Source organism: Myxine glutinosa, chromosome 8 (genome assembly GCF_964187855.1).
Source record: "Myxine glutinosa chromosome 8, kmMyxGlut1.1, whole genome shotgun sequence".
In the NCBI taxonomy this organism is placed as follows: Eukaryota; Metazoa; Chordata; class Myxini; order Myxiniformes; family Myxinidae; genus Myxine; species Myxine glutinosa.
The window spans coordinates 146,802,191-146,828,834 of record NC_136268.1 but is presented as its reverse complement, the minus strand read 5'-3'; positions in this window follow the sequence as shown (position 1 = coordinate 146,828,834).

Genomic DNA, 26,644 nt, shown 5'->3' with positions numbered 1-26,644 from the left:
AGACAGTCACAGAGAGTGATAGTGATAACATCTAGCCTTGGTTCGAATCCCGACACAGCAACAAACGGTCAACATGGTGTCAGAGAGTCACATAGAGTGATAGTGATAACATCCAGCCTTGGTTCGAATCCCGACACAGCTATAAACGGTCACCATGGTGTCAGACAGTCACATAGAGTGATAGTGATAACATCTAGCCTTGGTTCGAATCCAGACACAGCTATAAACGGTCACCATGGTGTCAGACAGTCACATAAAGTGATAGTGATAACATATAGCCTTGGTTCGAATCCCAACACAGCTATAAACGGTCACCATGGTGTCAGAGAGTCACATAGAGTGATAGTGATAACATCTAGCCTTGGTTCGAATCCTGACACAGCTATAAACGGTAACCATGGTGTCAGAGAGTCACATCGAGTGACATTGATAACATCTAGCCTTGGTTCGAATCCCGACAAGCTATAAACGGTCACCATGGTGTCAGACAGTCACATAGAGTGATAGTGATAACATCTAGCCTTGGTTCGAATCCCGACACAGCTATAAACGGTAACCATGGTGTTAGACAGTCACATAGAGCGATAGTGATAACATCTAGCCTTGGTTCGAATCCCGACACAGCTATAAACGGTCACCATGGTGTGAGACAGTCACATAGAGTGATAGTGATAACATCAAGCCTTGGTTTGAATCCCGACACAGCTATAAACGGTCAGCATGGTGTCAGACAGTCACATAGAGTGATAGTGATAACATCTAGCCTTGGTTCGAATCCCGACACAGCAAAAAACTGTTACCATCGTGTCAGACAGTCACATAGAGTGATAGTGATAACATCTAGCCTTGGTTTGAATCCCGACACAGCTATAAATGGTCACCCTGGTGTCAGACAGTCACATGGAGTGACAGTGATAACATCTAGCCTTGGTTCGAATCCAGACACAGCTATAAACGGTCACCATGGTGTCAGACCGTCACATAGAGTGATAGTGATAACATCTAGCCTTGGTTCGAATCCAGACACAGCTATAAACGGTCACCATGGTGTCAGACAGTCACATAGAGTGATAGTGATAACATCTAGCCTTGGTTCGAATCCAGACACAGCTATAAACGGTCACCATGGTGTCAGACAGTCACAACGAGTGACAGTGATAACATCTAGCCTTGGTTCGAATCCCGACACAGCTATAAACGGTAACCATGGTGTCAGAGAGTCACATCGAGTGACAGTGATAACATCTAGCCTTGATTCGAATCCCGACACAGCTATAAACGGTAACCATGGTGTCAGACAGTCACATAGAGTGATAGTGATAACATCTAGCCTTGGTTTGAATCCCGACACAGCTATAAACGGTCACCATGGTGTCAGAGAGTCACATAGAGTGATAGTGATAATATCCAGCCTTGGTTCGAATCCCGACACAGCTATAAACGGTTACCATGGTGTCAGACAGTCACATCGAGTGATAGTGATAACATCTAGCCTTGGTTCGAATCCCGACACAGGTATAAGCGGTCAACATGGTGTTATACAGTCACATGGAGTGATAGTGATAACATCGACCCTTGTTTCGAATCCAGACACAGCTATAAACGGTCACCATGGTGTCAGACAGTCACATAGAGTGATAGTGATAACTGATAACATCTAGCCTTGGTTCGAATCCCGACACAGCTATAAACGGTCACCATGGTGTCAGAGAGTCACATAGAGTGATAGTGATAACATCTATCCATGGTTCAAATCCTGACACAGCTATAAACGGTCACCATGGTGTGAGACAGTCACATAGAGCGATAGTGTTAACATCTAGCCTTGGTTCGAATCCTGACACAGCTATAAACGGTCACCATGGTGTCAGACAGACACATAGAGTGATAGTGATAACATCTAGCCTTGGTTTGAATCCCGACACAGCTATAAACGGTCAGCATGGTGTCAGACAGTCACATAGAGTGATAGTGATAACATCTAGCCTTGGTTAGAATCCCGACACAGCTATAAACGGTCACCATGGTGTCAGACAGTCACATCGAGTGATAGTGATAACATCTAGCCTTGGTTCGAATCCCGACACAGCTATAAACGTTCACCATGGTGTCAGAGAGTCACATAGAGTGATAGTGATAACATCTATCCATGGATCAAATCCTGACACAGCTATAAACGGTCACCATGGTGTTAGACAGTCACAGAGCGATAGTGATAACATCTAGCCTTGGTTCGAATCCCGACACAGCTATAAACGGTCACCATGGTGTGAGACAGTCACATAGAGTGATAGTGATAACATCTCGCCTTGGTTCGATTCCAGACACAGCTATAAACGGTCACCATTGTGTCCGACAGTCACATAGAGTGACAGTGATAACATCTAGCCTTGGTTCGAATCCCGACACAGCTATAAACGGTCACCATGGTGTCAGACAGTGACAAAGAGTGATAGTGATAACATCTATCCATGGTTCGAATCCCGACACAGCTATAAACGGTCACCATGGTGTCAGACAATCACATAGAGCGATAATGATAACATCTAGCCTTGGTTCGAATCCCGACACAGCTATAAACGGTCACCATGGTGTCAGAGTGTCACATAGAGTGACAGTGATAACATCTAGCCTTGGTTCGAATCCAGACACAGCTACAAACGGTCACCATGGTGTCAGACAGTCACAGAGAGTGATAGTGATAACATCTAGCCTTGGTTCGAATCCCGACACAGCAACAAACGGTCAACATGGTGTCAGAGAGTCACATAGAGTGATAGTGATAACATCCAGCCTTGGTTCGAATCCCGACACAGCTATAAACGGTCACCATGGTGTCAGACAGTCACATAGAGTGATAGTGATAACATCTAGCCTTGGTTCGAATCCAGACACAGCTATAAACGGTCACCATGGTGTCAGACAGTCACATAAAGTGATAGTGATAACATATAGCCTTGGTTCGAATCCCAACACAGCTATAAACGGTCACCATGGTGTCAGACAGTCACATGGAGTGATAGTGATAACATCTAGCCTTGGTTCGAATCCCGACACAGCTATAAACGGTCACCATGGTGTCAGAGAGTCACATAGAGTGATAGTGATAACATCTAGCCTTGGTTCGAATCCTGACACAGCTATAAACGGTAACCATGGTGTCAGAGAGTCACATCGAGTGACAGTGATAACATCTAGCCTTGGTTCGAATCCCGACACAGCTATAAACGGTCACCATGGTGTCAGACAGTCACATAGAGTGATAGTGATAACATCTAGCCTTGGTTCGAATCCCGACACAGCTATAAACGGTCACCATGGTGTCAGAGAGTCACATAGAGTGATAGTGATAACATCTATCCATGGTTCAAATCCTGACACAGCTATAAACGGTCACCATGGTGTTAGACAGTCACATCGAGCGATAGTGTTAACATCTAGCCTTGGTTCGAATCCCGACACAGCTATAAACGGTCACCATGGTGTGAGACAGTCATATAGAGTGATAGTGATAACATCTAGCCTTGGTTCGATTCCAGACACAGCTATAAACGGTCACCATGGTGTCAGACAGTCACAAAGAGTGATAGTGATAACATCTAGCCTTGGTTTGAATCCCGACACAGCTATAAACGGTCACCATAGTGTCAGAGAGTCACATAGAGTGATAGTGATAATATCCAGCCTTGGTTCGAATCCCGACACAGCTATAAACGGTTACCATGGTGTCAGACAGTCACATCGAGTGATAGTGATACCATCTAGCCTTGGTTCGAATCCCGACACAGGTATAAGCGGTCAACATGGTGTTATACAGTCACATGGAGTGATAGTGATAACATCGACCCTTGTTTCGAATCCAGACACAGCTATAAACGGTCACCATGGTGTCAGACAGTCACATAGAGTGATAGTGATAACTGATAACATCTAGCCTTGGTTCGAATCCAGACACAGATATAAACGGTCACCATGGTGTCAGACAGTCACATAGAGTGACAGTGATAACATCTAGCCTTGGTTCGAATCCAGACACAGCTATAAACGGTCACCATGGTGTCCGAGAGTCACATCGAGTGATAGTGATAACATCCAGCCTTGGTTCGAATCCCGACACAACTATAAACGGTGAACATGGTGTCAGAGAGTCACATAGAGTGATAGTGATAACATCTAGCCTTGGTTCGAATCCCGACACAGGTATAAGCGGTCAACATGGTGTTATACAGTCACATGGAGTGACAGTGATAACATCCAGCCTTGGTTCGAATCCAGACACAGCTATAAACGGTCACCATGGTGTCAGAGAGTCACATAGAGTGATAGTGATAACATCTAGCCTTGGTTCGAATACCGACACAGGTATAAGCGGTCAACATGGTGTTATACAGTCACATGGAGTGATAGTGATAACATCGACCCTTGTTTCGAATCCAGACACAGCTATAAACGGTCACCATGGTGCCAGACAGTCACATAGAGTGATAGTGATAACTGATAACATCTAGCCTTGGTTCGAATCCAGACACAGCTATAAACGGTCACCATGGTGTCAGACAGTCACATAGAGTGATAGTGATAACATCTAGCCTTGGTTCGAATCCAGACACAGCTATAAACGGTCACCATGGTGTCCGAGAGTCACATCGAGTGATAGTGATAACATCCAGCCTTGGTTCGAATCCCGACACAACTATAAACGGTGAACATGGTGTCAGAGAGTCACATAGAGTGATAGTGATAACATCTAGCCTTGGTTCGAATCCCGACACAGGTATAAGCGGTCAACATGGTGTTATACAGTCACATGGAGTGACAGTGATAACATCCAGCCTTGGTTCGAATCCAGACACAGCTACAAACGGTCACCATGGTGTCAGAGAGTCACATAGAGTGATAGTGATAACATCTAGCCTTGGTTCGAATCCCGACACAGGTATAAGCGGTCAACATGGTGTTATACAGTCACATGGAGTGATAGTGATAACATCGACCCTTGTTTCGAATCCAGACACAGCTATAAACGGTCACCATGGTGTCAGACAGTCACATAGAGTGATAGTGATAACATCTAGCCTTGGTTCGAATCCCGACACAGCTATAAACGGTCACCATGGTGTCAGAGAGTCACATAGAGTGATAGTGATAACATCTATCCATGGTTCAAATCCTGACACAGCTATAAACGGTCACCATGGTGTTAGACAGTCACATCGAGCGATAGTGTTAACATCTAGCCTTGGTTCGAATCCCGACACAGCTATAAACGGTCACAATGGTGTGAGACAGTCACATAGAGTGATAGTGATAACATCTAGCCTTGGTTCGATTCCAGACACAGCGATAAACGGTCACCATGGTGTCAGACAGTCACAAAGAGTGATAGTGATAACATCTATCCATGGTTCGAATCCCGACACAGCTATAAACGGTCACGATGGTGTCAGACAGTCACAGAGAGTGATAGTTATAACATCTAGCCTTGGTTCGAATCCCGACACAGGTATAAACGGTTACCATGGTGTCAGACAGTCACATAGAGTGATAGTGATAACATCTAGCCTTGGTTTGAATCCAGACACAGCAAAAAACGGTTACCATCGTGTCAGACAGTCACATCGAGTGATAGTGATAACATCTAGCCTTGGTTTGAATCCCCACACAGCTATAAACGGTCACCATGGTGTCAGACAATCACATGGAGTGACAGTGATAACATCTAGCCTTGGTTCGAATCCAGACACAGCAATAAACGGTCACCATGGTGTCAGACAGTCACATAGAGTGATAGTGATAACATCTAGCCTTGGTTCGAATCCAGACACAGCTATAAACGGTCACCATGGTGTCAGACAGTCACATGGAGTGACAGTGATAACATCTAGCCTTGGTTCGAATCCAGACACAGCAATAAACGGTCACCATGGTGTCAGACAGTCACATAGAGTGATAGTGATAACATCTAGCCTTGGTTCGAATCCAGACACAGCTATAAACGGTCACCATGGTGTCAGACAGTCACATAGAGTGATAGTGATAACATCTAGCCTTGCTTCGAATCCAGACACAGCTATAAACGGTCAACATGGTGTCAGAGAGTCACATGGAGTGATAGTGATAACATCCAGCCTTGCTTCGAATCCAGACACAGCTATAAACGGTCAACATGGTGTCAGACAGTCACATAGAGTGATAGTGATAACATCCAGCCTTGGTTCGAATCCCGACACAGCTATAAACGGTCAACATGGTGTCAGAGAGTCACATGGAGTGACAGTGATAACATCGAGCCTTGGTTCGAATCCAGACACAGCTATAAACGGTCACCATGGTGTCAGAGTGTCACATAGAGTGATAGTGATAACATCCAGCCTTGGTTCGAATCCCGACACAGCTATAAACGGTCACCATGGTGTCAGACAGTCACATAGAGTGACAGTGATAACATCTAGCCTTGGTTCGAATCCAGACACAGCTATAAACGGTCACCATGGTGTCAGAGTGTCACATAGAGTGACAGTGATAACATCTAGCCTTGGTTCGAATCCAGACACAGCTATAAACGGTCACCATGGTGTCAGACAGTCACAGAGAGTGATAGTGATAACATCTAGCCTTGGTTCGAATCCCGACACAGCAACAAACGGTCAACATGGTGTCAGAGAGTCACATAGAGTGATAGTGATAAGATCCAGCCTTGGTTCGAATCCCGACACAGCTATAAACGGTCACCATGGTGTCAGACAGTCACATAGAGTGATAGTGATAACATCTAGCCTTGGTTCGAATCCAGACACAGCTATAAACGGTCACCATGGTGTCAGACAGTCACATAAAGTGATAGTGATAACATATAGCCTTGGTTCGAATCCCAACACAGCTATAAACGGTCACCATGGTGTCAGACAGTCACATGGAGTGATAGTGATAACATCTAGCCTTGGTTCGAATCCCGACACAGCTATAAACGGTCACCATGGTGTCAGAGAGTCACATAGAGTGATAGTGATAACATCTAGCCTTGGTTCGAATCCTGACACAGCTATAAACGGTAACCATGGTGTCAGAGAGTCACATCGAGTGACAGTGATAACATCTAGCCTTGGTTCGAATCCCGACACAGCTATAAACGGTCACCATGGTGTCAGACAGTCACATAGAGTGATAGTGATAACATCTAGCCTTGGTTCGAATCCCGACACAGCTATAAACGGTCACCATGGTGTGAGACAGTCACATAGAGTGATAGTGATAACATCAAGCCTTGGTTTGAATCCCGACACAGCTATAAACGGTCAGCATGGTGTCAGACAGTCACATAGAGTGATAGTGATAACATCTAGCCTTGGTTCGAATCCCGACACAGCAAAAAACTGTTACCATCGTGTCAGACAGTCACATAGAGTGATAGTGATAACATCTAGCCTTGGTTTGAATCCCGACACAGCTATAAATGGTCACCCTGGTGTCAGACAGTCACATGGAGTGACAGTGATAACATCTAGCCTTGGTTCGAATCCAGACACAGCTATAAACGGTCACCATGGTGTCAGACCGTCACATAGAGTGATAGTGATAACATCTAGCCTTGGTTCGAATCCAGACACAGCTATAAACGGTCACCATGGTGTCAGACAGTCACATAGAGTGATAGTGATAACATCTAGCCTTGGTTCGAATCCAGACACAGCTATAAACGGTCACCATGGTGTCAGACAGTCACAACGAGTGACAGTGATAACATCTAGCCTTGGTTCGAATCCCGACACAGCTATAAACGGTAACCATGGTGTCAGAGAGTCACATCGAGTGACAGTGATAACATCTAGCCTTGGTTCGAATCCCGACACAGCTATAAACGGTAACCATGGTGTCAGACAGTCACATAGAGTGATAGTGATAACATCTAGCCTTGGTTTGAATCCCGACACAGCTATAAACGGTCACCATGGTGTCAGAGAGTCACATAGAGTGATAGTGATAATATCCAGCCTTGGTTCGAATCCCGACACAGCTATAAACGGTTACCATGGTGTCAGACAGTCACATCGAGTGATAGTGATAACATCTAGCCTTGGTTCGAATCCCGACACAGGTATAAGCGGTCAACATGGTGTTATACAGTCACATGGAGTGATAGTGATAACATCGACCCTTGTTTCGAATCCAGACACAGCTATAAACGGTCACCATGGTGTCAGACAGTCACATAGAGTGATAGTGATAACTGATAACATCTAGCCTTGGTTCGAATCCCGACACAGCTATAAACGGTCACCATGGTGTCAGAGAGTCACATAGAGTGATAGTGATAACATCTATCCATGGTTCAAATCCTGACACAGCTATAAACGGTCACCATGGTGTGAGACAGTCACATAGAGCGATAGTGTTAACATCTAGCCTTGGTTCGAATCCTGACACAGCTATAAACGGTCACCATGGTGTCAGACAGACACATAGAGTGATAGTGATAACATCTAGCCTTGGTTTGAATCCCGACACAGCTATAAACGGTCAGCATGGTGTCAGACAGTCACATAGAGTGATAGTGATAACATCTAGCCTTGGTTAGAATCCCGACACAGCTATAAACGGTCACCATGGTGTCAGACAGTCACATCGAGTGATAGTGATAACATCTAGCCTTGGTTCGAATCCCGACACAGCTATAAACGTTCACCATGGTGTCAGAGAGTCACATAGAGTGATAGTGATAACATCTATCCATGGATCAAATCCTGACACAGCTATAAACGGTCACCATGGTGTTAGACAGTCACAGAGCGATAGTGATAACATCTAGCCTTGGTTCGAATCCCGACACAGCTATAAACGGTCACCATGGTGTGAGACAGTCACATAGAGTGATAGTGATAACATCTCGCCTTGGTTCGATTCCAGACACAGCTATAAACGGTCACCATTGTGTCCGACAGTCACATAGAGTGACAGTGATAACATCTAGCCTTGGTTCGAATCCCGACACAGCTATAAACGGTCACCATGGTGTCAGACAGTCACAAAGAGTGATAGTGATAACATCTATCCATGGTTCGAATCCCGACACAGCTATAAACGGTCACCATGGTGTCAGACAATCACATAGAGCGATAATGATAACATCTAGCCTTGGTTCGAATCCCGACACAGGTATAAACGGTTACCATGGTGTCAGACAGTCACATAGAGCGATAGTGATAACATCTAGCCTTGGTTTGAATCCCGACACAGCTATAAACGGTCACCATGGTGTCAGAGAGTCACATAGAGTGACAGTGATAACATCTAGCCTTGTTTCGAATCCCGACACAGCTATAAACGGTTACCATGGTGTCAGACAGTCACATATAGTGATAGTGATAACATCTAGCCTTGGTTCGAATCCAGACACAGCTATAAACGGTCACCATGGTGTCAGAGAGTCACATAGAGTGATAGTGATAATATCCAGCCTTGGTTCGAATCCCGACGCAGCTATAAACGGTCACCATGGTGTCAGACAGTCACATAGAGTGATAGTGATAACATATAGCCTTGGTTCGAATCCCGACACAGCTATAAACGGTCACCATGGTGTCAGACAGTCACATAGAGTGATAGTGATAACATCTAGCCTTGGTTCGAATCCCGACACAGCTTTAAACGGTCACCATGGTGTCAGAGAGTCACATAGAGTGATAGTGATAACATCGAGCCTTGGTTCGAATCCCGACACAGCTATAAACGGTCACCATGGTGTCAGACAGTCACATAGAGTGATAGTGATAACATCGAGCCTTGGTTCGAATCCCGACACAGCTATAAACGGTCACCATGGTGTCAGACAGTCAAATAGAGTGATAGTGATAACATCTCGCCTTGGTTTGAATCCCGACACAGCTATAAACGGTCAACATGGTGTTAGACAGTCACATGGAGTGATAGTGATAACATCGACCCTTGTTTCGAATCCAGACACAGCTTTTAACGATCACCATGGTGTCAGACAGTCACAAAGAGTGATAGTGATAACATCTATCCATGGTTCGAATCCCGAAACAGCGATAAACGGTCACCATGGTGTCAGAGAGTCACATAGAGTGATCGTGATAATATCCAGCCTTGGTTCGAATCCCGACACAGCTATAAACGGTCACCATGGTGTCAGTCACATAGAGTGATAGTGATAACATATAGCCTTGGTTCGAATCCCGACACAGGTATAAGCGGTCAACATGGTGTTATACAGTCACATGGAGTGATAGTGATAACATCGACCTTTGTTTCGAATCCAGACACAGCTATAAACGGTCACCATGGTGTTAGACAGTCACAGAGCGATAGTGATAACATCTAGCCTTGGTTCGATTCCAGACACAGCTATAAACGGTCACCATGGTGTCCGACAGTCACATAGAGTGACAGTGATAACATCTAGCCTTGGTTCGAATCCCGACACAGCTATAAACGGTCACCATGGTGTCAGACAGTCACAAAGAGTGATAGTGATAACATCTATCCATGGTTCGAATCCCGACACAGCTATAAACGGTCACCATGGTGTCAGACAATCACATAGAGCGATAGTGATAACATCTAGCCTTGGTTCGAATCCCGACACAGGTATAAACGGTTACCATGGTGTCAGACAGTCACATAGAGCGATAGTGATAACATCTAGCCTTGGTTTGAATCCCGTCACAGCTATAAACGGTCACCATGGTGTCAGAGAGTCACATAGAGTGACAGTGATAACATCTAGCCTTGGTTCGAATCCCGACACAGCTATAAACGGTTACCATGGTGTCAGACAGTCACATAGAGTGATAGTGATAACATCTAGCCTTGGTTCGAATCCAGACACAGCTATAAACGGTCACCATGGTGTCAGAGAGTCACATAGAGTGATCGTGATAATATCCAGCCTTGGTTCGAATCCCGACACAGCTATAAACGGTCACCATGGTGTCAGACAGTCACATAGAGTGATAGTGATAACATATAGCCTTGGTTCGAATCCCGACACAGGTATAAGCGGTCAACATGGTGTTATACAGTCACATGGAGTGATAGTGATAACATCGACCTTTGTTTCGAATCCAGACACAGCTATAAACCGTCACCATGGTGTCAGACAGTCACATAGAGTGATAGTGATAACATCTATCCATGGTTCAAATCCTGACACAGCTATAAACGGTCACCATGGTGTTAGACAGTCACAGAGCGATAGTGATAACATCTAACCTTGGTTCGAATCCTGACACAGCTATAAACGGTAACCATGGTGTCAGAGAGTCACATCGAGTGACAGTGATAACATCTAGCCTTGGTTCGAATCCCGACACAGCTATAAACGGTCACCATGGTGTCAGACAGTCACATCGAGTGATAGTGATAACATCTAGCCTTGGTTCGAATCCCAACACAGGTATAAGCGGTCAACATGGTGTTATACAGTCACATGGAGTGATAGTGATAACATCTCGCCTTGGTTCGAATCCCGACACAGCTATAAACGGTCACCATGGTGTCAGACAGTCACAAAGAGTGATAGTGATAACATCTATCCATGGTTCGAATCCCGACACAGCTATAAACGGTCACCATGGGGTCAGACAGTCACATAGAGTGATCTTGATAACATCCAGCCTTGGTTCGAATCCAGACACAGCCATAAACGGTCAGCATGGGGTCAGACAGTCACATAGAGCGATATTGATAACATCTAGCCTTGGTTCGAATCCCGACACAGGTATAAACGGTTACCATGGTGTCAGACAGTCACATAGAGTGACAGTGATAACATCTAGCCTTGGTTCGAATCCCGACACAACTATAAACGGTCACTATGGTGTGAGACAGTCACATAGAGTGATATTGATAACATCTATCCTTGGTTCGAATCCCGACACAGCTACAAACGGTCACTATGGTGTCAGACAGTCACAGAGAGTGATAGTTATAACATCTAGCCTTGGTTCGAATCCCGACACAGGTATAAACGGTTACCATGGTGTCAGACAGTCACATAGAGTGATAGTGATAACATCTAGCCTTGGTTGGAATCCCGACACAGCTATAAACGGTCATCATGGTGTCAGACAGTCACATAGAGTGATAGTGATAACATCTAGCCTTGGTTCGAATCCAGACACAGCTATAAACGGTCACCATGGTGTCAGAGAGTCACATAGAGTGATAGTGATAACATCCAGCCTTGGTTCGAATCCAGACACAGCTATAAACGGTCAGCATGGTGTCAGACAGTCACATAGAGTGATAGTGATAACATCCAGCCTTGGTTCGAATCCCGACACAGCTATAAACGGTCAACATGGTGTCAGAGAGTCACATAGAGTGATAGTGATAACATCCAGCCTTGGTTCGAATCCAGACACAGCTATAAACGGTCACCATGGTGTCAGACAGTCACAGAGAGTGATAGTGATAACATCTAGCCTTGGTTCGAATCCCGACACAGCAACAAACGGTCAACATGGTGTCAGAGAGTCACATAGAGTGATAGTGATAACATCCAGCCTTGGTTCGAATCCCGACACAGCTATAAACGGTAACCTTGGTGTCAGACAGTCACATAGAGTGATAGTGATAACATCTCGCCTTGGTTTGAATCCCGACACAGCTATAAACGGTCACCATGGTGTCAGAGAGTCACATAGAGTGTAGTGATAACATCTAGCATTGGTTCGAATCCCGACACAGCAAGAAACGGTCACCATGATGTCAGACAGTCACATAGAGTGATAGTGATAACATCTAGCCTTGGTTCGAATCCCGACACAGGTATAAGCGGTCAACATGGTGTTAGACAGTCACATGGAGTGATCGTGATAACATCGACCCTTGTTTCGAATCCAGACACAGCTATAAACGGTCACCATGGTGTCAGACAGTCACATAGAGTGATAGTGATAACATCTAGCCTTGGTTCGAATCCTGACACAGCTTTTAACGATCACCATGGTGTCAGACAGTCACATAGAGTGACAGTGATAACATCTAGCCTTGGTTCGAATCCAGACACAGCTATAAACGGTCACCATGGTGTCAGACAGTCACATAGAGTGATAGTGATAACATCTAGCCTTGGTTCGAATCCAGACACAGCTATAAACAGTCACCGTGGTGTCAGACAGTCACATAGAGTGATAGTGATAACATCTAGCCTTGGTTCGAATCCTGACACAGCTATAAACAGTCACCATGGTGTCAGACAGTCACAGAGAGTGATGGTGATAACATCTCGCTTTGGTTCGAATCCAGACACAACTATAAAAGGTCACCATGGTGTGAGACAGTCACATAGAGTGATAGTGATAAGATAACATATACCCTTGGTTAGAATCCCGACACAGGTATAAGCGGTCAACATGGTGTTATACAGTCACATGGAATTATAGTGATAACATCGACCCTTGTTTCGAATACAGACACAGCTATAAACGGTCACCATAGTGTCAGACAGTCACATAGAGTGATAGTGATAACATCTAGCCTTGGTTAGAATCCCGACACAGCTATAAACGGTCACCATGGTGTCAGAGAGTCACATAGAGTGATAGTGATAACATCTAGCCTTGGTTCGAATCCCGACACAGCTATAAACGGTCACCATGGTGTCAGACAGTCACATAGAGTGATAGTGATAACATCTAGCCTTGGTTTGAATCCCGACACAGCTATAAACGGTCACCATGGTGTCAGAGAGTCACATAGAGTGATAGTGATAATATCCAGCCTTGGTTCGAATCCCGACACAGCTATAAACGGTCACCATGGTGTCAGACAGTCACATAGAGTGATAGTGATAACATCTAGCCTTGGTTCGAATGCTGACACAGCTTTTAACGATCACCATGGTGTCAGACAGTCACATAGTGACAGTGATAACATCTAGCCTTGGTTCGAATCCCGACACAGGTATAAGCGGTCAACATGGTGTTAGACAGTCACATGGAGTGATAGTGATAACATCGACCCTTGTTTCGAATCCAGACACAGCTATAAACGGTCACCATGGTGTCAGACAGTCACATCGAGTGATAGTGATAACATCTAGCCTTGGTTAGAATCCCGACACAGCTATAAACGGTCACCATGGTGTCAGAGAGTCACATAGAGTGATAGTGATAATATCCAGCCTTGGTTCGAATCCCGACACAGCTATAAACGGTCACCATGGTGTCAGACAGTCACATAGAGTGTAGTGATAACATCTAGCCTTGGTTCGAATCCCGACACAGCTATAAACGGTCACCATGATGTCAGACAGTCACATAGAGTGATAGTGATAACATCTAGCCTTGGTTCGAATCCCGACACAGGTATAAGCGGTCAACATGGTGTTAGACAGTCACATGGAGTGATAGTGATAACATCGACCCTTGTTTCGAATCCAGACACAGCTATAAACGGTCACCATGGTGTCAGACAGTCACATAGAGTGATAGTGATAACATCTAGCCTTGGTTCGAATCCTGACACAGCTTTTAACGATCACCATGGTGTCAGACAGTCACATAGAGTGACAGTGATAACATCTAGCCTTGGTTCGAATCCAGACACAGCTATAAACAGTCACCGTGGTGTCAGACAGTCACATAGAGTGATAGTGACAAACTCTAGCCTTGGTTCTAATCTCGACACAGCTATAAACGGTTACCATGGTGTCAGACAATCACATAGACTGATAGTGATAACATCTAGCCTTGGTTCGAATCCAGACACAGCTATAAACGTTCACCATGGTGTCAGACAGTCACATAGAGTGATAGTGATAACATCTAGCCTTGGTTCGAATCCAGACACAGCTATAAACAGTCACCATGGTGTCAGACAGTCACAAAGAGTGATAGTGATAACATCTAGCCTTGGTTCGAATCCTGACACAGCTTTTAACGATCACCATGGTGTCAGACAGTCACATAGAGTGATAGTGATAACATCTAGCCTTGGTTCAAATCCTGACACAGCTATAAACGGTCACCATGGTGTTAGACAGTCACAGAGCGATAGTGATAACATCTAGCCTTGGTTCGAATCCCGACACAGGTATAAACGGTCACCATGGTGTCAGAGAGTCACATAGAGTGATAGTGATAACATCTATCCATGGTTCAAATCCTGACACAGCTATAAACGGTCACCATGGTGTTAGACAGTCACAGAGCGATAGTGATAACATCTAGCCTTGGTTCGAATCCCGACACAGCTATAAACGGTCACCATGGTGTGAGACAGTCACATAGAGTGATCGTGATAACATATAGCCTTGGTTCGAATCCCGACACAGCTATAAACGGTCACTATGGTGTCAGACAGTCACAAAGAGTGATAGTGATAACATCTATCCATGGTTCGAATCCCGACACAGCTATAAACGGTCACCATGGGGTCAGACAGTCACATAGACTGATAGTGATAACATCTATCCATGGTTCGAATCCCGACACAGCTATAAACGGTCACCATGGTGTCAGACAATCACATAGAGCGATAGTGATAACATCTAGCCTTGGTTCGAATCCCGACACAGGTATAAACGGTTACCATGGTGTCAGACAGTCACATAGAGCGATAGTGATAACATCGAGCCTTGGTTTGAATCCCGACACAGCTATAAACGGTCACCATGGTGTTAGACAGTCACAGAGCGATAGTGATAACATCTATCCTTGGTTCGATTCCAGACACAGCTATAAACGGTCACCATGGGGTCAGACAGTCACATAGAGTGATAGTGATAACATCTATCCATGGTTCGAATCCCGACACAGCTATAAACGGTCACCATGGTGTCAGAGAGTCACATAGAGTGATAGTGATAATATCCAGCCTTGGTTCGAATCCCGACACAGCTATAAACGGTCACCATGGTGTCAGAGAGTCACATAGAGTGATCGTGATAATATCCAGCCTTGGTTCGAATCCCGACACAGCTATAAACGGTCACCATGGTGTCAGACAGTCACATAGAGTGATAGTGATAACATATAGCCTTGGTTCGAATCCCGACACAGGTATAAGCGGTCAACATGGTGTTATACAGTCACATGGAGTGATAGTGATAACATCGACCTTTGTTTCGAATCCAGACACAGCTATAAACGGTCACCATGGTGTCAGACAGTCACATAGAGTGATAGTGATAACATCTAGCCTTGGTTCGAATCCCGACACAGCTTTAAACGGTCACCATGGTGTCAGAGAGTCACATAGAGTGATAGTGATAACATCGAGCCTTGGTTCGAATCCCGACACAGCTATAAACGGTCACCATGGTGTCAGACAGTCACATAGAGTGATAGTGATAACATCTCGCCTTGGTTTGAATCCCGACACAGCTATAAACGGTCACCATGGTGTCAGAGAGTCACATAGAATGATAGTGATAATATCCAGCCTTGGTTCGAATCCCGACACAGCTATAAACGGTCACCATGGTGTCAGACAGTCACATAGAGTGTAGTGATAACATCTAGCCTTGGTTCGAATCCCGACACAGCTATAAACGGTCACCCTGATGTCAGACAGTCACATAGAGTGATAGTGATAACATCTAGCCTTGGTTCGAATACCGACACAGCTATAAACGTTCACCATGGTGTCAGACAGTCACATAGAGTGATAGTGATAACATCTAGCCTTGGTTCGAATCCAGACACAGCTATAAACAGTCACCATGGTGTCAGAGAGTCACATAGAGTGATAGTGATAACATCTATCCATGGTTCAAATCCTGACACAGCTATAAACGGTCACCATGGTGTTAGACAGTCACAGAGCGATAGTGATAACATCTAGCCTTGGTTCGAATCCCGACACAGCTATAAACGGTCACCATGGTGTCAGACAGTCACAAAGAGTGATAGTGATAACATCTATCCATGGTTCGAATCCCGACACAGCTATAAACGGTCACCATGGGGTCAGACAGTCACATAGAGTGATAGTGATAACATCTAACCTTGGTTCGAATCCTGACACAGCTATAAACGGTAACCATGGTGTCAGAGAGTCACATCGAGTGACAGTGATAACATCTAGCCTTGGTTCGAATCCCGACACAGCTATAAACGGTCACCATGGTGTCAGACAGTCACATCGAGTGATAGTGATAACATCTAGCCTTGGTTCGAATCCCAACACAGGTATAAGCGGTCAACATGGTGTTATACAGTCACATGGAGTGATAGTGATAACATCTCACCTTGGTTCGAATCCCGACACAGCTATAAACGGTCACCATGGTGTCAGACAGTCACAAAGAGTGATAGTGATAACATCTATCCATGGTTCGGATCCAGACACAACTATAAACGGTCACTATGGTGTGAGACAGTCACATAGAGTGATATTGATAACATCTAGCCTTGGTTCGAATCCCGACACAGGTATAAACGGTTACCATGGTGTCAGACAGTCACATAGAGTGATAGTGATAACATCTAGCCTTGGTTGGAATCCCGACACAGCTATAAACGGTCACCATGGTGTCAGACAGTCACATAGAGTGATAGTGATAACATCTAGCCTTGGTTCGAATCCAGACACAGCTTTCAACGGTCACCATGGTGTCAGAGAGTCACATAGAGTGATAGTGATAACATCCAGCCTTGGTTCGAATCCAGACACAGCTATAAACGGTCAGCATGGTGTCAGACAGTCACATAGAGTGATAGTGATAACATCCAGCCTTGGTTCGAATCCCGACACAGCTATAAACGGTCAACATGGTGTCAGAGAGTCACAGAGAGTGATAGTGATAACATCTAGCCTTGGTTCGAATCCCGACACAGCTATAAACGGTCAACATGGTGTCAGAGAGTCACATAGAGTGATAGTGATAACATCCAGCCTTGGTTCGAATCCAGACACAGCTATAAACGGTCACCATGGTGTCAGACAGTCACAGAGAGTGATAGTGATAACATCTAGCCTTGGTTCGAATCCCGACACAACTATAAACGGTCACTATGGTGTGAGACAGTCACATAGAGTGATATTGATAACATCTATCCTTGGTTCGAATCCCGACACAGCTACAAACGGTCACTATGGTGTCAGACAGTCACAGAGAGTGATAGTGATAACATCCAGCCTTGGTTCGAATCCCGACACAGCTATAAACGGTAACCTTGGTGTCAGACAGTCACATAGAGTGATAGTGATAACATCTCGCCTTGGTTTGAATCCCGACACAGCTATAAACGGTCACCATGGTGTCAAAGAGTCACATAGAGTGTAGTGATAACATCTAGCATTGGTTCGAATCCCGACACAGCTATAAACGGTCACCATGATGTCAGACAGTCACATAGAGTGATAGTGATAACATCTAGCCTTGGTTCGAATCCCGACACAGGTATAAGCGGTCAACATGGTGTTAGACAGTCACATGGAGTGATCGTGATAACATCGACCCTTGTTTCGAATCCAGACACAGCTATAAACGGTCACCATGGTGTCAGACAGTCACATAGAGTGATAGTGATAACATCTAGCCTTGGTTCGAATCCTGACACAGCTTTTAACGATCACCATGGTGTCAGACAGTCACATAGAGTGACAGTGATAACATCTAGCCTTGGTTCGAATCCAGACACAGCTATAAACGGTCACCATGGTGTCAGACAGTCACATAGAGTGATAGTGATAACATCTAGCCTTGGTTCGAATCCAGACACAGCTATAAACAGTCACCGTGGTGTCAGACAGTCACATAGAGTGATAGTGATAACATCTAGCCTTGGTTCGAATCCTGACACAGCTATAAACAGTCACCATGGTGTCAGACAGTCACAGAGAGTGATGGTGATAACATCTCGCTTTGGTTCGAATCCAGACACAACTATAAAAGGTCACCATGGTGTGAGACAGTCACATCGAGTGATAGTGATAAGATAACATATACCCTTGGTTAGAATCCCGACACAGGTATAAGCGGTCAACATGGTGTTATACAGTCACATGGAATTATAGTGATAACATCGACCCTTGTTTCGAATACAGACACAGCTATAAACGGTCACCATAGTGTCAGACAGTCACATAGAGTGATAGTGATAACATCTAGCCTTGGTTAGAATCCCGACACAGCTATAAACGGTCACCATTGTGTCAGAGAGTCACATAGAGTGATAGTGATAACATCTAGCCTTGGTTCGAATCCCGACACAGCTATAAACGGTCACCATGGTGTCAGACAGTCACATAGAGTGATAGTGATAACATCTAGCCTTGGTTTGAATCCCGACACAGCTATAAACGGTCACCATGGTGTCAGAGAGTCACATAGAGTGATAGTGATAATATCCAGCCTTGGTTCGAATCCCGACACAGCTATAAACGGTCACCATGGTGTCAGACAGTCACATAGAGTGATAGTGATAACATCTAGCCTTGGTTCGAATGCTGACACAGCTTTTAACGATCACCATGGTGTCAGACAGTCACATAGTGACAGTGATAACATCTAGCCTTGGTTCGAATCCCGACACAGGTATAAGCGGTCAACATGGTGTTAGACAGTCACATGGAGTGATAGTGATAACATCGACCCTTGTTTCGAATCCAGACACAGCTATAAACGGTCACCATGGTGTCAGACAGTCACATAGAGTGATAGTGATAACATCTAGCCTTGGTTAGAATCCCGACACAGCTATAAACGGTCACCATGGTGTCAGAGAGTCACATAGAGTGATAGTGATAACATCTCGCCTTGGTTTGAATCCCGACACAGCTATAAACGGTCACCATGGTGTCAGAGAGTCACATAGAGTGATAGTGATAATATCCAGCCTTGGTTCGAATCCCGACACAGCTATAAACGGTCACCATGGTGTCAGACAGTCACATAGAGTGTAGTGATAACATCTAGCCTTGGTTCGAATCCCGACACAGCTATAAACGGTCACCATGATGTCAGACAGTCACATAGAGTGATAGTGATAACATCTAGCCTTGGTTCGAATCCCGACACAGGTATAAGCGGTCAACATGGTGTTAGACAGTCACATGGAGTGATAGTGATAACATCGACCCTTGTTTCGAATCCAGACACAGCTATAAACGGTCACCATGGTGTCAGACAGTCACATAGAGTGATAGTGATAACATCTAGCCTTGGTTCGAATCCTGACACAGCTTTTAACGATCACCATGGTGTCAGACAGTCACATAGAGTGACAGTGATAACATCTAGCCTTGGTTCGAATCCAGACACAGCTATAAACAGTCACCGTGGTGTCAGACAGTCACATAGAGTGATAGTGACAAACTCTAGCCTTGGTTCTAATCTCGACACAGCTATAAACGGTTACCATGGTGTCAGACAATCACATAGACTGATAGTGATAACATCTAGCCTTGGTTCGAATCCAGACACAGCTATAAACGTTCGCCATGGTGTCAGACAGTCACATAGAGTGATAGTGATAACATCTAGCCTTGGTTCGAATCCAGACACAGCTATAAACAGTCACCATGGTGTCAGACAGTCACAAAGAGTGATAGTGATAACATCTAGCCTTGGTTCGAATCCTGACACAGCTTTTAATGATCACCATGGTGTCAGACAGTCACATAGAGTGATAGTGATAACATCTAGCCTTGGTTCAAATCCTGACACAGCTATAAACGGTCACCATGGTGTTAGACAGTCACAGAGCGATAGTGATAACATCTAGCCTTGGTTCGAATCCCGACACAGCTATAAACGGTCACCATGGTGTGAGACAGTCACATAGAGTGATCGTGATAACATCTAGCCTTGGTTCGAATCCCGACACAGCTATAAACGGTCACCATGGTGTCAGAGAGTCACATAGAGTGATAGTGATAACATCTATCCATGGTTCAAATCCTGACACAGCTATAAACGGTCACCATGGTGTTAGACAGTCACAGAGCGATAGTGATAACATCTAGCCTTGGTTCGAATCCCGACACAGCTATAAACGGTCACCATGGTGTGAGACAGTCACATAGAGTGATCGTGATAACATCTAGCCTTGGTTCGAATCCCGACACAGCTATAAACGGTCACTATGGTGTCAGACAGTCACAAAGAGTGATAGTGATAACATCTATCCATGGTTCGAATCCCGACACAGCTATAAACGGTCACCATGGGGTCAGACAGTCACATAGAGTGATAGTGATAACATCTATCCATGGTTCGAATCCCGACACAGCTATAAACGGTCACCATGGTGTCAGACAATCACATAGAGCGATAGTGATAACATCTAGCCTTGGTTCGAATCCCGACACAGGTATAAACGGTTACCATGGTGTCAGACAGTCACATAGAGCGATAGTGATAACATCTAGCCTTGGTTTGAATCCCGACACAGCTATAAACGGTCACCATGGTGTTAGACAGTCACAGAGCGATAGTGATAACATCTAGCCTTGGTTCGATTCCAGACACAGCTATAAACGGTCACCATGGTGTCCGACAGTCACATAGAGTGACAGTGATAACATCTAGCCTTGGTTCGAATCCCGACACAGCTATAAACGGTCACCATGGTGTCAGACAGTCACAAAGAGTGATAGTGATAACATCTATCCATGGTTCGAATCCCGACACAGCTATAAACGGTCACCATGGTGTCAGACAATCACATAGAGCGATAGTGATAACATCTTGCCTTGGTTCGAATCCCGACACAGGTATAAACGGTTACCATGGTGTCAGACAGTCACATAGAGCGATAGTGATAACATCTAGCCTTGGTTTGAATCCCGACACAGCTATAAACGGTCACCATGGTGTCAGAGAGTCACATAGAGTGACAGTGATAACATCTAGCCTTGGTTCGAATCCCGACACAGCTATAAACGGCTACCATGGTGTCAGACAGTCACATAGAGTGATAGTGATAACATCTAGCCTTGGTTCGAATCCAGACACAGCTATAAACGGTCACCATGGTGTCAGAGAGTCACATAGAGTGATAGTGATAATATCCAGCCTTGGTTCGAATCCCGACACAGCTATAAACGGTCACCATGGTGTCAGAGAGTCACATAGAGTGATCGTGATAATATCCAGCCTTGGTTCGAATCCCGACACAGCTATAAACGGTCACCATGGTGTCAGACAGTAACATAGAGTGATAGTGATAACATATAGCCTTGGTTCGAATCCCGACACAGGTATAAGCGGTCAACATGGTGTTATACAGTCACATGGAGTGATAGTGATAACATCTAGCCTTGGTTCGAATCCCGACACAGCTATAAACGTTCACCATGGTGTCAGACAGTCACATAGAGTGATAGTGATAACATCTAGCCTTGGTTCGAATCCAGACACAGCTATAAACAGTCACCATGGTGTCAGAGAGTCACATAGAGTGATAGTGATAACATCTATCCATGGTTCAAATCCTGACACAGCTATAAACGGTCACCATGGTGTTAGACAGTCACAGAGCGATAGTGATAACATCTAGCCTTGGTTCGAATCCCGACACAGCTATAAACGGTCACCATGGTGTCAGACAGTCACAAAGAGTGATAGTGATAACATCTATCCATGGTTCGAATCCCGACACAGCTATAAACGGTCACCATGGGGTCAGACAGTCACATAGAGTGATCTTGATAACATCCAGCCTTGGTTCGAATCCAGACACAGCCATAAACGGTCAGCATGGGGTCAGACAGTCACATAGAGCGATAGTGATAACATCTAGCCTTGGTTCGAATCCCGACACAGCTATAAACGGTCACCATGGTGTGAGACAGTCACATAGAGTGATAGTGATAACATCAAGCCTTGGTTTGAATCCCGACACAGCTATAAACGGTCAGCATGGTGTCAGACAGTCACATAGAGTGATAGTGATAACATCTAGCCTTGGTTCGAATCCCGACACAGCAAAAAACTGTTACCATCGTGTCAGACAGTCACATAGAGTGATAGTGATAACATCTAGCCTTGGTTTGAATCCCGACACAGCTATAAATGGTCACCCTGGTGTCAGACAGTCACATGGAGTGACAGTGATAACATCTAGCCTTGGTTCGAATCCAGACACAGCTATAAACGGTCACCATGGTGTCAGACCGTCACATAGAGTGATAGTGATAACATCTAGCCTTGGTTCGAATCCAGACACAGCTATAAACGGTCACCATGGTGTCAGACAGTCACATAGAGTGATAGTGATAACATCTAGCCTTGGTTCGAATCCAGACACAGCTATAAACGGTCACCATGGTGTCAGACAGTCACAACGAGTGACAGTGATAACATCTAGCCTTGGTTCGAATCCCGACACAGCTATAAACGGTAACCATGGTGTCAGAGAGTCACATCGAGTGACAGTGATAACATCTAGCCTTGGTTCGAATCCCGACACAGCTATAAACGGTAACCATGGTGTCAGACAGTCACATAGAGTGATAGTGATAACATCTAGCCTTGGTTTGAATCCCGACACAGCTATAAACGGTCACCATGGTGTCAGAGAGTCACATAGAGTGATAGTGATAATATCCAGCCTTGGTTCGAATCCCGACACAGCTATAAACGGTTACCATGGTGTCAGACAGTCACATCGAGTGATAGTGATAACATCTAGCCTTGGTTCGAATCCCGACACAGGTATAAGCGGTCAACATGGTGTTATACAGTCACATGGAGTGATAGTGATAACATCGACCCTTGTTTCGAATCCAGACACAGCTATAAACGGTCACCATGGTGTCAGACAGTCACATAGAGTGATAGTGATAACTGATAACATCTAGCCTTGGTTCGAATCCCGACACAGCTATAAACGGTCACCATGGTGTCAGAGAGTCACATAGAGTGATAGTGATAACATCTATCCATGGTTCAAATCCTGACACAGCTATAAACGGTCACCATGGTGTGAGACAGTCACATAGAGCGATAGTGTTAACATCTAGCCTTGGTTCGAATCCTGACACAGCTATAAACGGTCACCATGGTGTCAGACAGACACATAGAGTGATAGTGATAACATCTAGCCTTGGTTTGAATCCCGACACAGCTATAAACGGTCAGCATGGTGTCAGACAGTCACATAGAGTGATAGTGATAACATCTAGCCTTGGTTAGAATCCCGACACAGCTATAAACGGTCACCATGGTGTCAGACAGTCACATCGAGTGATAGTGATAACATCTAGCCTTGGTTCGAATCCCGACACAGCTATAAACGTTCACCATGGTGTCAGAGAGTCACATAGAGTGATAGTGATAACATCTATCCATGGATCAAATCCTGACACAGCTATAAACGGTCACCATGGTGTTAGACAGTCACAGAGCGATAGTGATAACATCTAGCCTTGGTTCGAATCCCGACACAGCTATAAACGGTCACCATGGTGTGAGACAGTCACATAGAGTGATAGTGATAACATCTCGCCTTGGTTCGATTCCAGACACAGCTATAAACGGTCACCATTGTGTCCGACAGTCACATAGAGTGACAGTGATAACATCTAGCCTTGGTTCGAATCCCGACACAGCTATAAACGGTCACCATGGTGTCAGACAGTCACAAAGAGTGATAGTGATAACATCTATCCATGGTTCGAATCCCGACACAGCTATAAACGGTCACCATGGTGTCAGACAATCACATAGAGCGATAATGATAACATCTAGCCTTGGTTCGAATCCCGACACAGGTATAAACGGTTACCATGGTGTCAGACAGTCACATAGAGCGATAGTGATAACATCTAGCCTTGGTTTGAATCCCGACACAGCTATAAACGGTCACCATGGTGTCAGAGAGTCACATAGAGTGACAGTGATAACATCTAGCCTTGTTTCGAATCCCGACACAGCTATAAACGGTTACCATGGTGTCAGACAGTCACATATAGTGATAGTGATAACATCTAGCCTTGGTTCGAATCCAGACACAGCTATAAACGGTCACCATGGTGTCAGAGAGTCACATAGAGTGATAGTGATAATATCCAGCCTTGGTTCGAATCCCGACGCAGCTATAAACGGTCACCATGGTGTCAGACAGTCACATAGAGTGATAGTGATAACATATAGCCTTGGTTCGAATCCCGACACAGCTATAAACGGTCACCATGGTGTCAGACAGTCACATAGAGTGATAGTGATAACATCTAGCCTTGGTTCGAATCCCGACACAGCTTTAAACGGTCACCATGGTGTCAGAGAGTCACATAGAGTGATAGTGATAACATCGAGCCTTGGTTCGAATCCCGACACAGCTATAAACGGTCACCATGGTGTCAGACAGTCACATAGAGTGATAGTGATAACATCGAGCCTTGGTTCGAATCCCGACACAGCTATAAACGGTCACCATGGTGTCAGACAGTCAAATAGAGTGATAGTGATAACATCTCGCCTTGGTTTGAATCCCGACACAGCTATAAACGGTCAACATGGTGTTAGACAGTCACATGGAGTGATAGTGATAACATCGACCCTTGTTTCGAATCCAGACACAGCTTTTAACGATCACCATGGTGTCAGACAGTCACAAAGAGTGATAGTGATAACATCTATCCATGGTTCGAATCCCGAAACAGCGATAAACGGTCACCATGGTGTCAGAGAGTCACATAGAGTGATCGTGATAATATCCAGCCTTGGTTCGAATCCCGACACAGCTATAAACGGTCACCATGGTGTCAGTCACATAGAGTGATAGTGATAACATATAGCCTTGGTTCGAATCCCGACACAGGTATAAGCGGTCAACATGGTGTTATACAGTCACATGGAGTGATAGTGATAACATCGACCTTTGTTTCGAATCCAGACACAGCTATAAACGGTCACCATGGTGTTAGACAGTCACAGAGCGATAGTGATAACATCTAGCCTTGGTTCGATTCCAGACACAGCTATAAACGGTCACCATGGTGTCCGACAGTCACATAGAGTGACAGTGATAACATCTAGCCTTGGTTCGAATCCCGACACAGCTATAAACGGTCACCATGGTGTCAGACAGTCACAAAGAGTGATAGTGATAACATCTATCCATGGTTCGAATCCCGACACAGCTATAAACGGTCACCATGGTGTCAGACAATCACATAGAGCGATAGTGATAACATCTAGCCTTGGTTCGAATCCCGACACAGGTATAAACGGTTACCATGGTGTCAGACAGTCACATAGAGCGATAGTGATAACATCTAGCCTTGGTTTGAATCCCGTCACAGCTATAAACGGTCACCATGGTGTCAGAGAGTCACATAGAGTGACAGTGATAACATCTAGCCTTGGTTCGAATCCCGACACAGCTATAAACGGTTACCATGGTGTCAGACAGTCACATAGAGTGATAGTGATAACATCTAGCCTTGGTTCGAATCCAGACACAGCTATAAACGGTCACCATGGTGTCAGAGAGTCACATAGAGTGATCGTGATAATATCCAGCCTTGGTTCGAATCCCGACACAGCTATAAACGGTCACCATGGTGTCAGACAGTCACATAGAGTGATAGTGATAACATATAGCCTTGGTTCGAATCCCGACACAGGTATAAGCGGTCAACATGGTGTTATACAGTCACATGGAGTGATAGTGATAACATCGACCTTTGTTTCGAATCCAGACACAGCTATAAACCGTCACCATGG